The sequence below is a fragment of the Saccopteryx bilineata genome, chromosome 3 (genome assembly GCF_036850765.1).
Source record: "Saccopteryx bilineata isolate mSacBil1 chromosome 3, mSacBil1_pri_phased_curated, whole genome shotgun sequence".
Classification (NCBI taxonomy): Eukaryota; Metazoa; Chordata; class Mammalia; order Chiroptera; family Emballonuridae; genus Saccopteryx; species Saccopteryx bilineata.
The window spans coordinates 250,227,414-250,251,555 of record NC_089492.1 but is presented as its reverse complement, the minus strand read 5'-3'; the positions used below and the strand labels follow the sequence as shown (position 1 = coordinate 250,251,555).

Sequence of the window (24,142 nt, the reverse complement as noted above, 5' to 3'; positions counted from 1 at the left end):
TTTTTTGTATTTTTCTGAAGCTGGAAACAGGGAGGCAGTCAGACAGACTCCCGCATGCGCCCGACCGGGATCCACCTGGCGCCCACCAGGGGGTGATGCTCTGCCCATCCAGGGCGTCGCTCTGTTGTGACCAGAGCCACTCCAGCGCCTGGGGCAGAGGCCAAGGAGCCATCCCCAGCGCCTGGGCCATCTTTTGCTCCAATGGAGCCTCGGCTGCGGGAGGGGAAGAGAGAGACAGAGAGGAAGGAGAGGGGGAGGGGTGGAGAAGCAGATGGGCGCCTCTCCTGTGTGCCCTGGCCGGGAATCGAACCCGTGACTTCTGCACGCCAAGCCGATGCTCTACCGCTGAGCCAACCGGCCAGGGCCAACTTTTCGCCTTTTAAAAATAAGATGAGGTAGACACATGACGTCAGCCTCCTCTGTGGCTTTCTTGCGCTGCAGGGCCCAGAATCTGCTGCAATATCTGTGAGTGGTGGGACAGCTCAAGAGAGTCCTATGGACTGGCTGAGTGTACAGAAATGTCAAGAGGACAGAGCATGTATCAGATCACATGTACAGGATGGCAGTTATGACTTTGGTGACCGAAGATGATCATCTTAAAGACTGATGTGTATGCTTAGCCCTGGTTCATGATATGGCAGAATGCATCATTGGGAGCATAGCACCAGCGGAGAACATCCCTAGAGAAGAAAAAAAAATGAGAAGAGAAAGCTATGAAGCTGCTAATCCAGCTTCTCTCAAAGGATCTTATAAAGGAGCTCTATGGACTTAGGGAAGAGTATAAGACCCAATCTAGTGTGAAAGCCAAATTTGTAAAGGAGGTGGACCAATGTGAGATGACTCTTCAGACCTCTGAATATGAAGACCTTAAGAACAAACCTGAGAGGCCCTGGCTGGTTGGCTCAGTGGTAGAGCGTCGGCCTGGCATGCAGGAGTCCGGGTTCGATTCCCGGCCAGGGCACACAGGAGAAGCGCCCATCTGCTTCTCCACCCCTCCCCCTCTCCTTCCTCTCTGTCTCTCTCTTCCCCTCACGCAGCCAAGGCTCCATTGGAGCAAAGTTGGCCCAGGCACTGAGGATGGCTCTGTGGCCTCTGCCTCAGGCACTAGAATGGCTCTGGTTGCAACAGAGCGATGCCCCAGATGGGCAGAGCATCGCCCCCTGGTGGGTGTGCCAGGTGGATCCCGGTCGGGCGCATGCGGGAGTCTGTCTGACTGCCTCCCTGTTTCCAACTTCAGAAAAATACCCCCCCCCCCAAAAAAAAAGAACAAACCTGGGAAACTACAGGACTTCTATGATTCTATAGCAGGAAAATTCAATCACCCTGAGATAGTCCAGCTTGTTTCTGAATTTGAGGCAGAAAGAAATGCTAACAAGCTGCAGCTGCCAGTAAGCCACACTCCAGAGATGTTCTCTATGTTGTTGCATTCCTATAACAAATATTTTAGTTTTCCATTGAATGCTATTGTGTTTTGCCACTGTTGGTCTGTTGAGTTCCCCAGATGTGAGTCTGTTTATTTTCCTTCCCTTTTTTATTGATGTTTTTAATTTTTTATATTTTCATTTTAGAAAAGAGAGAGAGAGAAAGAGGGGGGGAGGAGCAAGAAGCATCAACTCCCATATGTGCCTTGACCAGACAAGTGCAGGGTTTCCAATTGGTGACTCATTATCCACTGCACCACCACAGATCAGGCGAGTCTGTTTATTTTCAATTGCCTGGACTCCAACAAGAAATGTGACACTATTTGGGCCATAAAAGAAGCCACGGAACAGGATGTGGTCATGAAAATGCATGGATGGAGAAGGGGGGATGTCTTTTTATGAACTAAATAAACACATTAAAAAATATTTTTTAAATGAAAAAGATACACCAGGAAAATATGAACTGGGTTGTGATCCTAATACCTGGCAAAAAGGAGGAATTTCAGTATCAAAAGATAACAAGTGATAAAATAAAAAGTCATTATATATTCATAAAAGAAACAATAGGCAAGCACATAAATACAACAGCAAAACACATAGATGCAGCCCTGGCCAGTTGGCTCAGCGGTAGAGCATCAGCCTGATATGTGGATGTCCTGGGTTCGATTCCAGGCCAGGGCACATGAAAGAAGTGACCATCTATTTTCCACCCTCTCCCTCTCTCTTCTCTCTCTCTCTCTCTCTCTCTCTTCCTCTCCCACAGCCGTGGTTCAGTTGGAGCAAGCTAGCCCTGGGCACTAAGGATGGCTCCAACACCTCGCTTCAGGCCGTAAAATAGCTAGATTGCCTAGCAACAGAGCAAGGGCCCAGATGGGCAGAGCATTGCCCCATAGGGGGCTTGCCAAGTGGATCCTGGTCAGGACACATGCGGGAGTCTGTTTCTCTGCCCCAGCGCCCCTGCCACCCCCCGTTTCTCACTTAAGAAACAAAAACCATATAGATGCACCTAATTGTACAGTATTAAAATATGCAAAGCTGCCAGGAGAAATAGTCACTAGCTGTATAATTGTAGCTGAAGTTTTAAATATCTCCCTTTCAGAAACTGATATATCAAGTATAATTACCATATTTTAGCAATTCTACACCTGATACAAGATTGAACTCTAGAAGTATTAAAGACATAATAAATGTGAGAAATAAAATTACAAAAGAAAAAATATATATGAGTTATAGTTTATGACTAAGGAAAAACAAAACTTCAAAAGCTCAAACTATAAGATAATAATATTGATGAATAATAAGGATTTCTATTCTACAAAAGACACTATGGACAAAGTAACTAGATGAGAGAATGAGAAGATATTTAAAATACTTAATATACAAAACTCGTTCACATAAACAAGAGGATAGTAACCCCTTGAAAATAATAAGCAAAAAATATGACAGGAAATACAAAATTCAAAAGGCATACAAAGATATGTTTAAAAATATCAGAGCAATGTTAATTAAAACAGCAATGTGCTATCCTTTTACATCTATTAAACTATAAAAATCTGATAATGCACAGCACGGTCGGGTTGTGGGGATGCTGGAAGCCTAATGCATGGTGACGGGAGTAGGACTGGTGTAGTCACTGTGGAAAGCAATCTGACAGAAGCTGCGCAAATTAAGAATTCATATTCTATGAGCCCACAATTCTACTCCTGGGATGTAACACAAAGAAATTCTCATGCAGACACACAAAGTTATGTTTTAAAATATTTATTGCTGTATTATTTATCATGATGGAGACTTGAAGACAACCTGGCTGTCCATCCCTGAGAGAGTTGATAGCTAAAATATGATAAATGTTATATCATGGGATATTATGCAGCAATCAGAAGCAATAGATTACATATATGTTTATATCAGGTCTACCGGAAAGTTCTGTCCGTTTCTAACACAATAAGTTTCGACACGTAAGCACATGTTTATTTGGCGCATGTGTGCCTCTCTATTTTTATCACTTAATGTATACATACTGACGTAGCAAATTAACTAAAACAAAGTTGATTCATGTTAGTCTTATGTGTGAAGCCATAGTGTACCCATGGCTACTGATAAAGTTCATTTACGCCACTGTATTTGATATGAATTTCAACAAGGAAGAAATGCTACAGAAGCATGTAGAAATTTATTGAAAGTGTTTGGTGAAGGTACAGTTTCTGATAGGACATGCAGAAGATGGTTCGAAAAATTCAAAACAGGTGATTTCGACCTTCCTGATAAGCCCCGTTCTGGGCAACCATCTTTGATAGATGACGATGTTGTTAAGACCATGTTGGAGCAAGATCCTTTTCTGACAACATCAGAGATCGCAGAAAGGCTTAATTCAGCTCAGCAAACCATTTCGGACCATATTCGGAAGATAGGATTGGTGTGGAAATATTCAAGATGGGTGCCACATGAATTAAGTCAGAAGAATTTGGATGATCGAGTCATCATATGCACATCTCTGCTTGCTCGGAACAAAATCGAGCCCTTCTTGAACCGGATTATAACTGGGGATGAAAAGTGGATTACCTACGAAAACATCGTAAGGAAAAGGGCATATTGTGAACCCGGAAAACCTAGCCCTTCCATCTCTAAACCAAATTTGACTCTGAATAAGAGAATGTTATGTATATGGTGGGACATTCGAGGACCAATACATTATGAGCTTTTAAAACTGAACGAAAAGCTCAATTCGGAGAAGTATTGTCAGCAACTGGATAATTTAAAGACAGCAGTCCAAGAAAAGAGGCCGGCGATGTTCAATAGGAAGAACATCATACTGCATCATGATAATGCCAGGCCACATGCTGCTTTGGGGACTCGTCAAAAAATTGCAGAAGTTGCCTGACCAGGCGGTAGCGCAGTGGATAGAGCGTCAGACTGGGATGCAGAGGACCCAGGTTCGAGACCCCGAGGTCGCCAGCTTGAGCGCGGGCTCATCTGGTTTGAGCAAAATCCCACCAGCTTGAATCCAAGGTCGCTGGCTCCAGCAAGGGGTTACTCGGTCTGCTGCAGGCCCACGGTCAAGGCACAAATGAGAGAGCAATCAATGAACAACTAAGGTGTTGCAACGCACAATGAAAAACTAATGATTGATGCTTCTCATCTCTCTCCATTCCTGTTTGTCCCTGTCTATTCCTCTCTTTAACTCACTCTCTGTCTCTGTAAAATAAAATTAATTAATTAATTAATTAATTTTAAAAAATTGCAGAACTAGGCTGGAAAATTCTGTCGCATCCACCATATTCCCTGGACTTAGCACCCTCCAACTATCACTTGTTTTTGTCCTTACAAAATTTTTTGAAGGGCAAAAAATTCGAAAATGAAGAAGATATCAAACAAGCACTGGTTCAGTTTTTCGCATCAAAAGATAAAACATTTTTCAAAAATGGGATATACAAATTGCCCTCACGCTGGCAAGAAATCATTAATAATAATGACAATTATATTATTTAATAAAGTTTATTGACGGTAAGAAAAATTTGTATTTTGTTTTATTCCAAAAACGGACAGAACTTTCCGGTAGACTGTGTGTGTGTGTGTATATATATATATATATATATATACACACATACACACACACACACACATAACATACACACACAACAACAACAACACAATGCATTTTGAAAACAATACTCTGTAGCTTGTTCTGTGGTGGTGCGTAGTGCGTGCTTTGACCTGGAACACTGAGGTCGCTGGTTAGAAACCCCCAGCTTGCCTGGTCAAGGCACACATGAGAAGAAGTCAATGAGCAACTAAAGGGAAGCAACTGTGTGAGTTAATACTTTCACTCTCTCTCTCTCTCTCTCTCTCCCTCCTTCTCTCTCTAAAATCAATAAATAAAATCTTAAAAATGCTCTGTGAAAAATATGAAGAAACAAAATGAGATTTAAACACTATACCATTTTGTACATACAAAAAATACATCCATGCAAAACAAAAATCCTCATTTTGCAAAACAAAAAGATATATATCAAATAGGACTTAGTTGCTTGCAAGAGGGATGGAAAGGAAATAAAAGGGAAAAAATAACAATATTTTAAAGTGATGCTCACACATCAAAAATAATAAAGTGCATGCCCTGGCCGGTTGTCTCAGTGGTCGGCCTGGCGTGCAGAAGTCCCGGGTTCGATTCCCGGCCAGGGCACACAGGAGAGGCACCCATCTGCTTCTCCACCCCTCCCCCTCTCCTTCCTCTCTGTCTCTCTCTTCCCCTCCCGCAGCCAAGGCTCCATTGGAGCAAAGATGGCCCGGGTGCTGGGGAGGGCTCCTTGGCCTCTGCCCCAGGCGCTAGAGTGGCTCTGGTCACAACAGAGCGATGCCCCGGAGGGGCAGAGCATCGCCCCCTGGTGGGCAGAGCGTCGCCCCCTGGTGGGCGTGCTGGGTGGATCCCGGTCAGGCGCATGTGGGAGTCTGTCTGACTGTCTCTCCCCGTTTCTAGCTTCAGAGAAATACAAAATAATAATAATAATAATAATAAAGTGCAATATATTATGGAGTATGATTAACTAAACCCTCTCAACTCAAAGTCAAATGAACCAATTAATGAATGAAAGAAAAAACAACAAAAATATTACACAGTTGTCTCTGGATTTGGGGATAATGAGAAACGTTTATTTTCTTCTTAATTTGTTAGTAGATTCTGCCCTGGCCGGTTGGCTCAGTGGTAGAGCATCGGCCTAGCGTGCGGAGGACCCGGGTTCAATTCCCAGCCAGGGCACACAGGAGAAGCGCCCGTTTGCTTCTCCACCCCTCCGCCGCACTTTCCTCTCTGTCTCTCTCTTCCCCTCCCGCAGCCAAGGCTCCATTGGAGCAAAGATGGCCCGGGCGCTGGGGATGGCTCTGTGGCCTCTGCCTCAGGTGCTAGAGTGGCTCTGGTCGCAACATGGCAACACCCAGGATGGGCAGAGCATCGCTCCCTGGTGGGCAGAGCCTCGCCCCTGGTGGGCGTGCCGGGTGGATCCCAGTCGGGCGCATGCGGGAGTCTGTCTGACTGTCTCTCCCTGTTTCCAGCTTCAGAAAAATGAAAAAAAAAAAAATTTGTTAGTAGATTCTAAATTTTTTACATTGAACACCTGTTCCTTTTGAAAATTAAACACATAATCAGAATTTTTTTTAAAACTCATTTGGAGGAGTATGTGTCAGTGGCAGAATAGTGGTGTTCAATGGGAAGGAAACACAAAAAATTTCAAAATGCAGAATGGGTGGAAATAGCATGAATTTTTCCCTATTAAAGTACCTTCACTTCCGGCCCTGGCCGGTTGGCTCAGTGGTAGAGCGTCAGCCTGGCGTGCGGGGGACCCAGGTTCGATTCCCGGCCAGGGCACATAGGAGAAGCGCCCATTTGCTTCTCCACCCCCCTCCTTCTTCCTCTCTGTCTCTCTCTTCCCCTCCCGCAGCCAAGGCTCCATTGGAGCAGAGATGGCCCGGGCGCTGGGGATGGCTCCTTGGCCTCTGCCCCAGGCGCTAGAGTGGCTCTGGTCGCAACAGAGTGACGCCCCGGAGGGGCAGAGCATCGCCCCCTGGTGGGCAGAGCGTTGCCCCTGGTGGGCGTGCCGGGTGGATCCCGGTTGGGCGCATGCGGGAGTCTGTCTGACTGTCTCTCCTCGTTTCCAGCTTCAGAAAAAAAAAAAAAAATGTAACAGTTGGTAGAACATACACCTGACTGATCAGAGCAGACATTAGTAGTAAACAATGCTTATATCAGACTGGCATCTCTAAAGTATAGATCACCCTACACACCAGCTCTCCAACTCCAAGATAATGTTCAGACTCAGCACCTGAAGCTTTTGTTCACAATGGGAAAATTCTTATGTTATAGATAAACGGGTATGGAGATAACAAGTACCAAAATATGCCACCCAAAAAAAGGGGCCTTTGACATAAGGGTTATTTTCAGCTAAAGTCACTTGAAACACAGCAGATACAAAAGGGACACTTTGAGCTCCCCTTTTCTGCCTGAACAGAAAACTCCCTCCCTATATCAGGAAAGAAACATTCTTATCACCAAGGACAAAAGCTGAGACAGAGAATTCTGCACAAATAGATCTTAAAATAATTATCTTCCTTTAGCCTCCCTGTATGTTTCAGTTACTTTCCACAATTGCCTCTCCTTATTCAACCTGGTATTAAAGCATTTAGATTCTGCCACTTCTTTGTGTCTTTATTTCCTTATGAGGGCTCCTGTGTCACATAAAACTTTTATTAAATAAATTAACATGCTTGTCTCCTGTTAATCTGTTTTATGTCGATTAAAGTCTTGCCTCTCCTACAGAGGCAAATTTCCCAAACTAGAATATTCCAAAGATTGTAAGGCCCAGAAACTACACCAGGCACAAACCTACCGGAAAGAAGGAAGACAGAGTTCTCGCTGCTCCTCTCTGACCTCACCACACATTTGCTGTCATCCAGTGCCCTACTCTTTGACTCTGAAATTTGGTTCACACATCCCGTTCTCCACCAGATAGATTCTTATACATCCCACAAGGTCTGGCTCAAAAGTCACTTCCTTCATGAAATCTTCCCTGAAACCATTAGCCAGAGTTTTGTTTATTTTATTTTATTTTATTTTTTTAGTGAGAGGAGGGGAGATACAGAGACAGACTCCCACAAGCACCCTGACCAGGATCCATACGGCAGCCCCCGTCTGGGGCCGATGCTCGAATCAACTGAGCTATCCTCAGCGCCCAGGGCTGACATTCAAACCAATCAAGCCACTGGCTTGAGAGGGGAAGAGAAGGAGTAGGGGGAGAGGGAGGAGAGGAAAAGCATATGGTTGCTTCTTAGGTGTGCCCTGACCAGGATCGAACCTAGGACATTCGCATGATGAGCTGATGCTCTAGCCGCTGCAGCACCTCATTCTTTCAACTAGCATTTATTGAGCACTTATTAAGTTAAAGGTCTATATTTTTAGTCCTGTGCTTTCAAATGATAGCTATGTCTAGGCCTGACTCACCAACTGACCTGGATTAGTCCTTGGCATACTGGTAAAATAAAAGGAAGTAAAGAGTCAGCATTTATTCCTTGCAGCTGAGTTTGCAGTAGGTCCCTTTATTAACCCAGGTTCACAAATGTGAAGAATAAGGTACAGGAAAGTTAGATTACTTGCCCAAGATAGCACAGCTGGGATGTATATAGAGCCAGGAAACACCATGGTGGCCTTTAATAGCTGGCAACCACACTAGCTGTATCATTTCCTAATACACAAAAGCTGTCACACTTAATTGCTTGTTTGTAGGTTTGGATTTTGTTTTGTTTTGAGAAATATTTTAAAAGAGGGAAATTTCTTCATGCTTATTTTCCTTAAAAAGGTATTCTTCCATGTGGAACATTGTCTACTATCTGTATTCAATAGTAATAGGTACTCATTCAACAGACTAATACAATAAAGGGATAAGCTTTGGAACCAGACAAACTTGAGTTCAGATACTGGCCCTGCCCCTTACCAGCTGTTTGATCCTGAGTAAGTGACTTGTCCACTCTGAGCAGTTTTTGCCTTTGTAAACAGAAGATAATACTGATGTCCTTATACAATGGCAGCTATGAGCGTTAAATGAGCATATTGTAGGAGCTCCTCAAATTTAGATTGCTTTGGTCTGACCAGTGGTGGCACAGGGATGGAGCATCGACCTGGGACACTGAGATCCTGGGTTCAAAATCCTGAAGTCGCTGGCTTGAGCACAGGCTCATCAGCTTGAGCGCAGGATGACCAGCTTGAGCATGGGATCATAGACATGACCCCACGGTCACTGGTTTGAGCCCAAAGGTAAGTGCTTGAAGCCCAAGGTCACTGACTTGAGCAAAGGGCCACTGGTCATCTGGAGACCCCCAATCAAGGCACATATGAGAAAATAATCAATAAACAACTAAGGTGCCGCAACTACAAATTGATGCTTCTCATTTCTTTCCCTTCCTCTCTCTCTCTCTAGCTAAAAATTAATTAATTAATTAAATTTAAAAATCATAAACCACAAGTACAACCATCAGAATTGCACAGTAAATACCAAGAAATACAGCTATGTAAACAAAATGAAATTCCCAGATGTGCCAAATAAATTGAAAGTGAACATCAATTTTATACAGAAACTAATTTACCAACAATTAATTTCATAAACACCATGATAATGATAGTAGTAACAGCTGCTATATGTTGACTATAAATTTATATCAGGTACTTTACACACATATCTCTCATTTAATCCCTACAACAGTCTCATGAAGTAGGAATTATCACTCCTTCTTCATTGACAAGGAAATAGAAGCTGCAAGAGGTGACAGGACTTTTTCAAGGTCATACAGCGCAAAGGAGGTAGGGCAGGTACACAAATCCAAAGTCCATTAAAAGAGGGCAAATAATTTTGCTCCCCACATTTTGCCAACCTCACGAACATTCCTCCTTCTGAACAACATCATTTGCCTCTGAGTGTAAGCATTTTATGCAGTTATAGTTCATTCTTCTCATCAACATGAACTTTTTCATTTTTATCCAGAAATGCTCTTTCAGCACCAACTTCCTTCATCTGCCTGTCATTTCTTGGTTCTTCAGCAAAATCTTCTTCACTTCCCTCTTCTGCAGTTCCCCAGATGTCACTTTCCCCCCTTTCCTCCTCCTCCTTTTTCTTCCCCGCTTCTTCCTGTTTTTCTTTTTTCCATTTCTTCAAACAGTTCTCTCCATTGCTTCTCTACATCCTGTTTAGAATGTGGAATTTCAAAATGATTTACAGATGGGACAAACAAAGTTAACCCACTTTAGAAATGTCTGGCATCTTCCCACACTCAAAGATTTCTGGGATGATGTTTATTTACGTACAAATTTTTAGTATGTGTGGGGTGGAGAGAAGTGTGTGTGTGTGTGTGTGTGTAGTTTGTTCATAAATAAAACTGGTTCAGATTCAACAACCATTTACTGAATGCCTACTGCACTGCTAAATTTGGTGCAAGACAAGCTACACACATTATTCCTATTCCTCACAACAATGTATGAGGTAAGTGTTACTAGTCTCACTTTCTAAAAACGGAATCTGAGGTCCAGACTGATTAAATGATTTACCCAAGCTTTATAGCTAGTGAGTGGTAGAGTTAGACCTAGAAACCAGCTTTTCTGGCTCTGACTCTGGTCCTCTTTCTACTCTATCGTAGTAACACAATCTTTAAAAAACTCTGAATCTACTTGTGAACTGGAACCAGTAAAAACTTGTATTAAGTCAGAAATGGGACTGCTTCTGAGTTCTCTAATGTGTACATCTAGGCCCTAGAATTTGATCCCTTAGAACCATCTTCACTGATTTTTTTCTATTCATAGATGCCTTAAAGAAAGGACACACAGCCCTGGCCGGTTGGCTCAGCGGTAGAGCGTCGGCCTAGCGTGCGGAGGACCCGGGTTTGATTCCTGGCCAGGGCACACAGGAGAAGCGCCCATTTGCTTCTCCACCCCTCCGCCGCACTTTCCCCTCTGTCTCTCTCTTCCCCTCCCGCAGCCAAGGCTCCATTGGAGCAGAGATGGCCCGGGCGCTGGGGATGGCTCTGTGGCCTCTGCCTCAGGCGCTAGAGTGGCTCTGGTCGCAATATGGCTACGCCCAGGATGGGCAGAGCATCGCCCCCTGGTGGGCAGAGCGTCGCCCCTGGTGGGCGTGCCGGGTGGATCCCGGTCGGGCGCATGCGGGAGTCTGTCTGACTGTCTCTCCCCGTTTCCAGCTTCAGAAAAATGAAAAAATGAAAAGAAAAAAAAAAAAAAAAAGAAAGGACACACAGTATAAAGTCCTTTAGGGCAGTGGTTCCCAACTTCCGGGCCGCGCGCGGACTGGTACCGGTCCATGGGCCATTTGGTACCGATCCACAGAGAAAGAATAAATAACTTATATTATTTCCATTTTATTTATATTTAAGTCTGAACGATGTTTTATTTTTTTTAAATGACCAGATTCCCTCTGTTACATCTGTCTAAGACTCACTCTTGATGCTTGTCTCGGTCACGTGATACATTTATCCGTCCCACCCTAAAGGCTGGTCCGTGAAAATATTTTCTGACATTAAACCAGTCCATGGCCCAAAAAAGGTTGGGGACCACTGCTTTAGGGCTTTACTCTTCACCAAGAGCATCTGGGTCAAGAGGTCTTTTACCCAGTTGTGGGACAAAGCTAGACTGAGGATCTGGAGCCTGCTAGAATCCTGCTGGAAGCAAATGCTTGACATCTTGTTCTTTTTCCCACATTATTAGGGGGAAAATCTCTCTTTTGACCAGGCTTTCATTTTCTTTTGCCTGAAAATTACTGATCCCCATTAATATCTCTATTTCTTTACTTCCTTCTCACCGCTCTACTCACAAATCTGTTTCTACCCTCCATTCTTTACCAAAACTGCTCTTGCCCAAGCCAACCAACTCCACCAATTCTTTAATGCCACCTGGACCCCCAGCAATCCACTAAACCTATCTGCTTTTCATTAGACCTCAACCAACTCATGTCCTTACTTCTCTCCTTTGTTTTTGTGTGGTCAATCTTTTGCAAACATCCCCAATTCCCTTGCCCTCTCTTTTGTTAATCGGGCAAATTCTCAACTCTGGTTAAGTCCAACTCTCCATCCCTGCACCTAAGCAGAGCAAATGGCGCTAGAGAAAACAATAAAACCAAGCTGATTGTTCTCATTTTAAACTCATGACTAAACTGCAGTGAGCCCTTAAGTGAGTGCTAGTTCTGTGGTATTTTCACTCTCCTCCTTGATAACTATTTCTCACCTTCTTCTCCTCAAACCTCCAACGCATCTTTCCCAATCTCATATGAAGTTGTTGGCATCACTTCCTATTTCGCAAGCGTTCGAAATTTTCCACTTACTCTGTGGCAGCCATGGAGGTATGCCACCTGGATTGTTCTTGAAGAACTTGTCAGTCAGTTGTGAGAAATACAGGGAGCTGACTGCCCATAGCTGCAGCACCTGGGGATCCACTGAAGCATTTGAACCTGGGACATGCTATCCCAAAGCAGCCCCCAGCCAGTGACTGAGTATGGCCAACTGTCCATTTCCAAATGGTACTCCTCTACTGCCAGTCTTCCCACGGGAGCCCCGTTAAGCTGGCAAGACTTTCTGAGAGCTGTGCTGCATTTGGAAGCAATTGCTACCCAATCCTCCATCTTTCAGAGGTGTCAGACTTTTCTGCCTATTTCTGACCCCTCTACCCTTCATCCTTCTCAGGCATCATCCCCCCTAAATCTACTACATTTCTAACCCCATCTTGGTGTCTGCTTCTCAGAGAATCCAACTGACACATACTCCTACTAGTACATCTACCCATGTACTTGTGTCTATTCTCATATAGTTCATCCTTTACTCCCGAGATTATGAATGAAATGTTTGTAGTCCTATGGAAAGCTAACCTATCTTCTTGGGCAACAAGTCTCATCCACTCTCATATTCTCAAGAATATTGCTCCAAAGTTCTCCTTTTTCTCTCCTATATTGTTTCTCACTTTATTGGAGAATTCCCATTAGCATACAAGTAGGAAGGAGAATCTATAGATTAGAAAACTTGACCAACATTTCCCTTTACCTACCACCTGCTTCGCTCTACCTTTTTTACAGCAAAACTTCTCAAAAGACTAATCTACACTTCTGTCTCTGGTTGTTCTTCCATTCTTTCTCAGACCCATTTTTGCCTATATCTCTCCACTGAAACTGCTCTTATCAGAGTCCCCAGTGAACTTCATGTTACTGAATTCAGTGGTTCATTCTCAATCCTCATCTTTCTCAACCACTTGACACCATTGATTAGTCCTTTTCTCCTTAAAATGCTTTCTTCATTTGACCTACAGGATACTACTCTGACTTGGGTCTCTTCCTCCCTTGCTGGCTACTCTTTTTTTTTTTTTTTTTTTTTTTTTTCATTTTTCTGAAGCTGGAAACAGGGAGAGACAGTCAGACAGACTCCCACATGCGCCCGACCGGGATCCACCCGGCACGCCCACTAGGGGCGGTGCTCTGCCCACCAGGGGGCGATGCTCTGCCCATCCTGGGCGTCGCCATGTTGCAATCAGAGCCACTCTAGCGCCTGAGGCAGAGGCCACAGAGCCATCCCCAGCGCCCGGGCCATCTTTGCTCCAATGGAGCCTTGGCTGCGGGAGGGGAAGAGAGAGAGAGGAAAGTGCGGCGGAGGGGTGGAGAAGCAAATGGGCGCTTCTCCTGTGTGCCCTGGCCGGGAATCGAACCCGGGTCCTCCGCACGCTAGGCCGACGCTCTACCGCTGAGCCAACCCTCCAGGGCTCCTTGCTGGCTACTCTTGATTTTGTTTTGTTTGTTTGTTTGCTGGTTCCACATTATAGCCCTGATCTATAAACATTAAGGTGCCCCAAAGCGCATCCTTAAATCTCCTTTCTGTGTATACCCAGTCCTTAGTGGATTTCATCTAGCTCTATGGAGCTTTAAATATAATTTGTAGACTGATGTCTCCCCAATTTGTGTTTCTTTTCCAAACTCATAGCCAATTGCCTTCTTGACATTTGGATTTCTGTAGTCAGATCTGACCTAACATTTGACAAGTACGGTATGTCAAATATACTTCTCCCTTTTTCTTCCTTATGTCGGTAACTCCATCCTTCTAGCCACTTAGGTCAAAAAATTTGGAGCCATTCTTGTTTACTCTCACATATTGCATATCTAATTCTAAATTCCATATTTCATATTTAATTATTCTTGCGAATTTTGCCTTCAAAGTGGATCTGGAACCTGATTTCTCTTTACCTCCTCCACTACCATCTGTTTCTGCCCTGTTCCACCATAGTCCTTTGCAACACAGCAGTAAGAGTAATATCTTAAACTCTGAGCCAGTGCATATCACTCTTTTACTAAAATGGCTCCAATCGCATTTTACTCAAGAATATGGCCCCAACTACTCTTGTTCTCCCTCACTCAGTACTAGTCACACTAGCCTTATTCTTTCTTGAACAAGCGAATTAAGCTCCTTCTTCAGAGAATTTGCATTTGCTGTTCTTGCTATCTAGGCTTTTCTTCTCCAGATATCTGCATGGCTTGCTCCTTACTTCCTCTAAGTCTCTTAAATGTTACTTACTCAACAAAGTCAGCCTTGACCACCTCTATACAAGAGAGCACATTCCACTCTATTGTTTGATTGTTCTCCATCATTTATCTCACCATCTCATTAATATATACTTATTTCTTTATATGTTTCTGTTAGTCTCCCTTAACAGAAAGCACCATGAAGGCAGAAACTTCTCTGTCTTATTTCGCTGATATAGCCCCAGCAATTATAACAGTGTTGTGACCAGGCATTAAACAAATACACTGCTCACAAAAATTAGAGGATATTTTATCACTTCATATTTATTTTGAAATATCTTCTAAATTTTGTGAGCAGTATATTTGTCAAGTGAATGTATAGTGTAATAATAATAGATAACGCATGTTGAGCACTTACTATATGCAAGGAACTTATAAGATAGTTGCTCTCATCATTCCTAATTTAAAAATTAGAAAACCAAAAACCAGAGAGGTTAAACAGCTTTTCCAATGTCAAACAGCTAGTAAGTGATGGAGCCTGATTTTGAACCTAAACAATCTAGTTCCAAAATTCATCCTCTTAAACAATACATAATAGTACCTCAACAAAACAATATTAGATGACAACCTAGAAGTAAAAGCAAACAAAACCGGGCTCAAAAGTGTACAGAAGTCTAATAATTATTTTTCCATGGTGACTATGTCAATTCTCTTTTGAAAATATTAAGTATCAAAATTCTCTCAAAAAATTTTTTTGATGCCTATGCTTTCCTGGAACTCTAAGTATGAGCTTAGTCAGCCTATTGGGTAATCCAGCACTGGCCACAACCTGCTTGAATGGACCTTCTTGCAGAACCAGGAAATCTGGATGGAGTGTGTCATCATCATGATGCCACTGTCACCATATCATGCCACCTATAAAATAGTTCTAGGAGAGGAGAAAAGCTAGTAAACAAAATGAACACCTTCCTCCTTTCTCTAAGTCATTCATCAGAAATGGGTCCAGTGGCTCCCTTCTAAATCATCACACTGTGAACAGGGAGAGTGACACAGGAGAAGAGTAAGCTCTAACATAAGTCAGAGGCGGTATGTGACCTCAGGCAATTTATACATACTCTCTGAATCTCAGTTCTTTTATCTGAAAAATGGAAACAATATCTTTCTTGGGCTAAGTGGGATAACTTTTGGAAAGTGCATACAGAGTTAAGTATAAAGTCGTAGATGTTCAATGAATGTGACTTCCTTCCCTCACCTCACAGGGCCATGTGACCAACAAATAAAAGAATGACTATGAGGCTGATAGTTTTAATTTTTAGTGAGAGGATGGGAGGTAGAGACAGATTCCCGCATACTCCCTGACCGGGATCCACCTGGCAAGCCTACTAGGGGGCGATGCTCTGCCCATCTGGGGCCCTTCCTCCTTTGCAACTGTAGTCATTTTTTAACTCCTGAGATAGAGGCCATGGAGCCATCTTCAGCAACCAGGACCAACTCACTCTAATCGAGCCATGGCTGCAAAAGGGGAGGAGAGGAGAGAGAGAGAAAGAAAGAGAAGTGAGAGGGGGAGGGGTAGAGAAACAGAAGAACATTTCTCTTGTGTGCTCTGACTGGGAATCAAACCCAGGACTTCCACATGCTGGGCTGACACTCTACCTCTGAGCCAGCCAGCCAGGGCCAAGGCTGATTTTTAAAATGCAAAGCACAGGGCCTGACCTGTGGTGGCGCAGTGGATAAAGCGTCGACCTGGAAATGCTGAGGTCGCTGGTTTGAAACCCTGGGCTTGCCTGGTCAAGGCATATATGGGAGTTGATGCTTCCAGCTCCTCCCCCCATCTCTCTCTTCTATCTCTCCCTCTCTCTCTCCCTCTCTCTCTCCTCTCTAAAAATGAATAAATAAAAAAAATAATAAAATGCAAAGCACAGTGTACAAATGAGAAGTCAGACACCTGGAATTCAGGGAGGGGGAGTATATTATTATTCTTATTCCCCAAGTCTTATTTCCAACCTTTTTAGCAAACTCTTCATCATTTATATAAAGGAAATTGTCAAAAATGCTGCCTAATTTCACCTGTTGAAATGAAAACAATGAAAATATTAGAGCTAGGTCATAAGTCTGACCTGTGGTGGCGCAGTGGATAATGTGTCAACCTGAAACACTGAGGTCACCAATTCAAAACCCTGGGCTTGCATGGTCAAGGCACATATGAGAAGAAATGACTACAAAGTTGATGCTTCCTGCTGCTCCCCCCATTGCCTTTCTCCTCTCTCTAAAATCAATAAATAAAATCTTTTTTAAAAAATCAGCTGGGGCCTTTCTAAATGCAGATTCCCAGGGCTCTTTTACTTAGGGTAAAGTAAGGAAATACAAAGGAGTTTAATAATACAGAGGGTTGCCTGACCAGGCAGTGGTGCAGTTGATAGAGGATTGAACTGGACGTGGGGGACCCAGGTTTGAAACCCCGAGGTCGCCGTCCTGAGTGCGGGGTTGATGGCTTGAGTGTAGGATCATAGACATAACCCCGTGTTCTCTGGCTTAAAGCCCAAGGTCACTGGCTTGAGCAAGGGGTCACTCACTGTGCTATAGCCCCTGGTCAAGGCACATGTGAGAACATAATCAATGAACAACTAAGGTGCCACAATGAAAAATTGATGCTTCTCATCTCTCTCCCTTCCTGACTGTCTGTCCCTATCTGTCCCTCTCTCTGTCTCTGTCAAAAATAATAATAATAATAATACAGAGGGTTAAAGATGCTGTACCACCTTGGCAGATCCACTCTAGAAAAAAGTTAATTTGCTATTTCCTGAGGTTCTGTGCTCCCCAAGCCTCTGCCCACTTTTGGAAGAGTTGGAAAAAATTTTTCATCCCTCTACTAGGCTCCAAATTGCTACCCAGTGACTCTTGTCTCAGCTCAGGTTGACAGCATCAGCCTCTGATACCACTTACAAATGCCCTTTTTAAGATTCTCTCCCACCTGACCAGGTGGTGGCGCAGTGGATAGAGTGTCGGACTGGAATGCCGAGGACCCAGGTTCGAGACCCCAAGGTCGCCAGCTTGAGCGCAGGCTCATCTGGTTTGAGCAAAAGCTCACCAGCTTGGACCCAAGGTCTCTGGCTTGAGCAAGGGGTTACTCGGTCTGCTGAAGGCCCGCGGTCAAGGCACATATGAGAAGTCAATCAATGAACAACTAAGGTGTCACAATGTGCAACGAAAAACTAATGATTGATGCTTCTCATCTCTCTGTTCCTGTCTGTCTGTCCCTGTCTATCCCTCTCTTTGACTCTCTCTCTGTCTCTGTTAAAAAAAAAAAAAAAAAAAAGAGGCCCTGGCCAGATGGCTCAGTGGTAGAGTGTTGGCCTGGTGTGCAGAAGTCCCGGGTTCAACTCCCAGCCAGGGCACACAGGAGAAGCGCCCATCTGCTTCTCCACCCCTCTCCCTCTCCTTCCTCTCTGTCTCTCTCTTCCCCTCCCACAGCCAAGGCTCTATTGGAGCAAAGTTGGCCCAGGCGCTGAGGATGGCTCTGTGGCCTCTGCCTCAGGCACTAGAATGCCTCTGGTTGCAACAGAGCAACGCCCCAGATGGGCAGAGCATCACCCCCTGGTGGGCGTGCTGGGTGGATCCCGGTAGGGCACATGCGGGAGTCTGTCTGACTGCCTCTCCGTTTCCAACTTCAGAAAAATACAAAAACAAAACAAACAAAAAAAAAAAAAAAAAGAAAGAAAAAAAGATTCTCTCCTAATATAATCATAAAAACTAAAAGAACACAGGAAAAAGAAAGAGTGCTAGCAGAATTTAGATGCTCTACCGTATTTCTTTATTTTCTTAAAATAACATATTTAATATTTACAATTAAAGGAAAAGATGAATTCATGTGCATGGTATATAATAATTTCAGTATTGCCTGACCTGTGGTGGCGCAGTGGATAAAGCATCAACCTGGAACGCTGAGGTCGCCAGTTCGAAACCCTGGGCTCGCCCGGTCAAGGCACATATGGGAGTTGATGCTTCCTGCTCCTCCCCCCTTCTCTCTCTCTCTCTCTTTCTCTCCTCTCTCTAAAATGAATAAATAAAAAATAAAAATAATAATTTCAGTATTTGTTGATTTAATGATAAAGGAACAGAATAGAAAGAGCACAATTCATGGAGACATACAGATTTAGAGAGGAGTGACCTTGGCCTACTCACATCCTCTCTGTGCTTCCATGTTTTCATCTGGAAAATGCAAGAAAACACATCTTCCCTGCTTTCTTATACAGTTTTCAGAAGAAAGGAACATGTGAGAAAGAGCATGGTTAGACTGTAAAGCCTAAAATGTCCACTCACTGAAACTTAGCTGATAGCCTGTGCTATCCCACTTGGATCATAAAATGGAGAGGGTATTGATTTGGGCACTTATTACCCGGGGGGTCTTGATAAGTCAAGTCACCTTTCTGAGCCTTTGGCTTCCTTGCTGGAAAAATGAAGATGATAAATCCTACCCTCTCAGCCTCACAGGTCTGTGACACAGACCATATGACTTAAGGAATGTCAACATGCTTTGCATTATGGCCAAGCTATACTCATTGTATTTTGTGTCCCTATTTCTTAAAAAATCATAAGGAGTCCCAAACATAAGAGAAAAAATTGTCTTTGCTGCCATGTCCTCCCTATCTTTGCCCTGATGAAAAAATACAACCACTTCTATCTAAGAAAAAAGAAAAAAAGCAAAGATGTGAGAACAGTGAGCAGAAAGGGTCAGGGACAAGGCAAGAAAGTTAACCAGCATAATTGGCCAGAGCAGACCATGTGGACAACTGGACTTACCGAGCACCTGAAGGGTGCAGGGACAGGATAGCTTAGGGAAATCCACCCATTTCCACCCTGAAGGTCACTAGGCTTTTCCAACAAGGCGCAGTGACCTTGTGGTTAACTGGATGTGCCAGGTTGGTTGAGTGGGTAGGGTGGAGTAGGGCCTGTGATTGCCAGACCCAATTAGAACTTAGAAGAAAAGGATACCTGCCAGGGTGATGTCACCATTGTGCAGAACTGTGTCACCAGGAAAAAAAAATAGTAAAGAGATAATGCTGGACTTTTAGAAATGTAGTCTTTCAGGCTTCATCCCAGATCTGCTGGATTAGAATCTACATTTTAATAAAATCCCTGAGTGATTATTATGTACTTTGAGAAGCATTCCTTCTATATGATGTAAATTCTCAAATAGAAAGGTATGCCTACTTGGAGAAGTTGACAGGACTCAGAGTAATTAGTGCCAAATAATTTAAAATTTTTGTAGATGAAAAAGAAACAGTTTAAAATATGTACCTTAATGTTTTCTGTGAAAAACAACAACAATGCATTTTAAGGAAATAATCAGATAAGGCATATGAATATGACCACATATTTTTATGATGTGGAAGTCTATTATTTATTAAGAAGGGATAACTGAAAAGAGAAGAGATAACAATAAAAACTTTTACAAACTGTATTCATGTTTTTTAGATAAAAAAGAAAGAAACAGCCTGACCAGGCAGTGGCGCAGTGAATAAAGCATTGGCCCGGGACACTAAAGACCCAGGTTCTAAACCCCAAAGTTGCTGGTTTGAGTGCAGGCTCACCAGCTTGAGGGTGGGGTCACTGGCTTGACCGTGGGATCATAGACATGACCGTATTGTCACTAGCTTGAACCCAAAGGTCACTGGCTTGAGGCCCAAGGTCACTGGCTTGAATTCAAGGTTACTGGCTTGAGCAAGGTGTCACTTGCTCTGCTGGAACCTTCAAGTCAAGGCACATATGAGAAAGCAATCAATGAACAACTAAGGTGCAGCAACAAAGAATTGATGCTTCTTGTTTCTCTTCCTTCCTGTTTGTCCTTGTTTGCACCTCTCCCCTCAAAAATAGAAAAAAGTGAAAAAGCAAGGACATAATGTGCCCCTTCCTCCCTTTCTTTTCTTCCTTCCTTTCTTTCTTCATTCCTCTCTCCCTTCCTTCCTTCCTTCTTTCTTTCCTGCACCACACTATGCAATATATGTACACAATCACTTAGCATTCATGTGCTGGTCTCACTAAGCCAAGAAACTAATAAAGTAGAAATAAATAGTGGAAAATGAATAAACCAAGAAAGCTTCAAATAGGGAGTATTTGTCTAAGAGACCCTTGGAGACCCCAAACTGTAGAAAGCACTGGTCAGAGACAAAGATTTCCCTGGCCTTGGTACCTTCCAGGATACTCGCAAAGACAAGCGGCTGCAGTTTCTAGAGCAGGGGTCCCCAAACTTTTTACACAGGGGGCCAGTTCACTGTCCCTCAGACCGTTGGAGGGCCGGACTATAAAAAAAACTATGAACAAATCCCTATGCACACTGCACATATCTTATTTTTAAAGTAAAAAAACAGAACGGGAACAAATACAATATTTAAAATAAAAAACAAGTAAATTTCAATCAAGAAACTGACCAGTATTTCAATGGAAACTATGGGCCTGCTTTTGGCTAATGAGATGGTCAATGTGCTCCTTTCATTGGCCACCAATGAAAGAGGTGCCCCTTCCGGAAGTGCAGCGGGGGCCAGATAAATGGCCTCAGGGGGCCGCATGTAGCCTGCGGGGCCGTAGTTTGGGGACCCCTGTTCTAGAGGCACTGTTGTATAGTGGGCACTGTCAATAAAGCAAGGACTGCAGAGGCAGACAGACCTATGTGTGAAACCCATCTCTACTGTGCACTAGCTGTGTGCTCTTGGGAATGTCATTTGACATTTGAGTCTCAATTTTCTCAAATGTAAAACAGGGTAATAATAAGGAATAATAATATTTACTTTTCAGAACTGTGAGAATTAAAGGATGCAATATAGGTAAAGCACTGATCCCAGGCCAGTGTTTAACAAAAGTGAGTTCCCTTCCTCCCCAAGGGTATTTCAAAACTAGGTAGACTGCTGTTTCTAAGAAGCCTCCTGGACTAAGGTCTTCATTCTGTGGCCTGTGTTTGAGGGGCTCTCTTTTCTCTTGAGTTAGGAAAGAATCTTCCCCATCTTCAATATCTTCCCCATCCTCAATAACAACAGCTCTCAGGGAAGAAGGAGATAGAGAGAATGACTCTAGAAGGCCTGGGTATCTGAGCCCTCCCCTCTCCCTTCCCATAGAAGTTGGGAAAGATAATGACAGAGGGAGGTGAGGTCTGGATTTTCATCATAGCTGGTACAATCATCCCTAACATCTGTCTGTGAATTTTTTTTTTTTTTGTATTTTTTTGAAGCTGGAAACGGGGAGAGACAGTCAGACAGACTCCCGCATGTGCCCCACCGGGATCCACCCGGCACGCCCACCAGGGGCGATGCTCTGCCCACCAGGGGGCGATGCTCTGCCCCTCTGGGGCATCGCTCTGCTGTGACCAGAGCCACTCTAGTGCCTGGGGCAGAGGCCAAGGAGCCATCCCCAGCGCCCGGGCCATCTTTGCTCCAATGGAGCCTTGGCTGCGGGAGGGGAAGAGAGAGATAGAGAGTAAGGGGGGGGGGTGGAGAAGCAAATGGGCGCTTCTCCTATGTGCCCTGGCCAGGAATCGAACCCGGGCCCCCCCGCACGCCAGGCCGACCGGCCAGGGCCCTGTCTGTGGATTTTAATATTTCAAAGTTTTACAACATCTATGAGTCCTTTCTATCCCTAGAACCACCCCCCAAGAATCATGTAGGTCCCTGAAACTGTCCTCAGTAAAGGCTTGCATTCAGACCTCAGCTTTTCTGCTTACCAGATATGTCTTCAGGCAAATGATTTAACTTTTCTGAAATTCAGTTTTCAAATTTAGATATAGGAGATTTCATGGTAAGAGTTAAATGGCATTTGCAAAATCTCTGTGATAGTACTTGGTACATGATAGGGACTCAATACATTCTAGCTATTATAATTATTAGGATGACTGTATTTAGCCCCATCTTAAAAATGAGCAGTTTGAGGTTTCAAAAGATCAAGACTCATTCAAGGCTTGTGATTTCCATCCTGGAGCTTTTTCCACTTTGTGGAAACTTTAGAAGGACCATGGATCAGTGGCTCTGAGCCCAGAGAGCTTTACCTGCCAAAGGTCCAGGCCGAGAATACTGATGTTATAACAGTGACAAATGGTAAGGTCAGGCTTATATTTAGGATTGTCTATTTCAGGATGAATCCACACCCCTGGGTCATTGGGATTGTCAAGGATTTGAGATTTCCATTTTCCTTAAGCAAAGAAACAAGAGTGAACATGGCATTAGTGGTTTTGTTTTGTTTGTTTTGTTTTGTTTTGCTCTTCTCATGCAATCAAAAAGACCAATCAATTTTTAAGGATAATAGTGTATTAGGTATAAGTATCCAGAGCAGGATTCCTGGAACTTTTCCCCCTTTCTTCAAGCTAATGTGAAAGACTTTTGCAAGTTCCCCCATCTATCCATAGCAAGCCAAACAAGGTGACAGAGACACATTCTGAGCTTGGTCTTATTTCTCTGGTATTTGGGGTCATTTCCTTCCTGGTATGTAGCACAGGAAACTGTGGCCAAATAAAATCATGCTTGCTTTAGTCAGTTTTAGCTCTGGACAGAGGCAGATTAAGATTGGTTAAGGCCCCAGGAGCAGAAGAAAATATTGGGCCCCTTAAAAAAAAGAGAGACAGGGAAAATAAAAATACATGTTAACAATATTTTTAAATAATTAAAAATATTATATACTATTAATGTTAAAATTGCACATACAAAACCAAACTTAATGTCATTAGAAAAACATGTGTCTACGGCCATACCACCCTGAACGAGCCTGATCTCGTCTGATCTCGGAAGCTAAGCAGGGTCGGGCCTGGTTAGTACTTGGAAGGGATAAAAAAAAACGTGTAAAGTTGGGGTTTTGCGGGGCCCTTCAGAAGTTGGGGTCCAGGGTGTGCACCCAATGCGCCCACCGTTAAATCCGCCTCTGGCTCTGGACCATTTGATAGCTGATTCCTTTCATTCCTTCTCACTTCTGAGTGGAGGTCAGGAGTTAGACCTTCTAAAAAGAAGTTGCCCCTTGCTAAAACACCTTTGGCTCACTCACGTCCTATGCTTTCCCTTTCTGGACCATTTCTGAGACTTCTGGTTCCTGACCCCAGACAATGACCTGTTGACCATATTCCTTTAGCTGCTTTCCACCACCCTAGATAAACGCTTGGGGCTGTGTAGACCTCTGCCTCCCAGCATTGACCTTTCTTTACCAGCCTACCCTCTCCCAGGTAGGCACAGTTCTTGGGGGGTCAGGGGAGAAGACCGCAGGATCTCAGAGTTTCTGTTTTATAAGTCAGAATTACATCTCTTCTGTTTTATTTCTCATACCTATTGGACAGAGAGACCCCTCACCTTATACTTCAGGTTTGGTGTCAAGGACCCTTCCCACTCTCCATCCATCGCCTCTTTCCTGTGGTCTGGCTTCTTGGTATCTGGGTCTGGGATGCACTCAAAGTCCTCCCAGTCCTAAAACAAAGTGCTCCTCCAGGAGGACAGCTGGGTAGGCTGGGATGAAACTAGGATCCGGAATATAGTCAGACTGGATCTGTACCCTACCCCTGCCACCGTTCTGTCATTACCCATAAGAAAGCCCAGTTCAGAACTCTGCAAACAAACCCAATGCAGGAGAGAAGAGCTTTTAAGTAACTCTAGCCTCTCCTCAAGTTCACTACCATGCTGACCTTGAGTATGTTAAGCTCAAATAAGATGGGAATTC

At 43.8% G+C, this 24,142-nt stretch overlaps 1 pseudogene; it reads left to right on the top strand.

The window, feature by feature from the left end:
- The first annotated feature begins 403 nt into the window (after nucleotides 1-403).
- LOC136330026 (5'-deoxynucleotidase HDDC2 pseudogene) lies at nucleotides 404-1,435 on the top strand (annotated as a pseudogene).
- The last annotated feature ends 22,707 nt before the right edge of the window (nucleotides 1,436-24,142 follow it).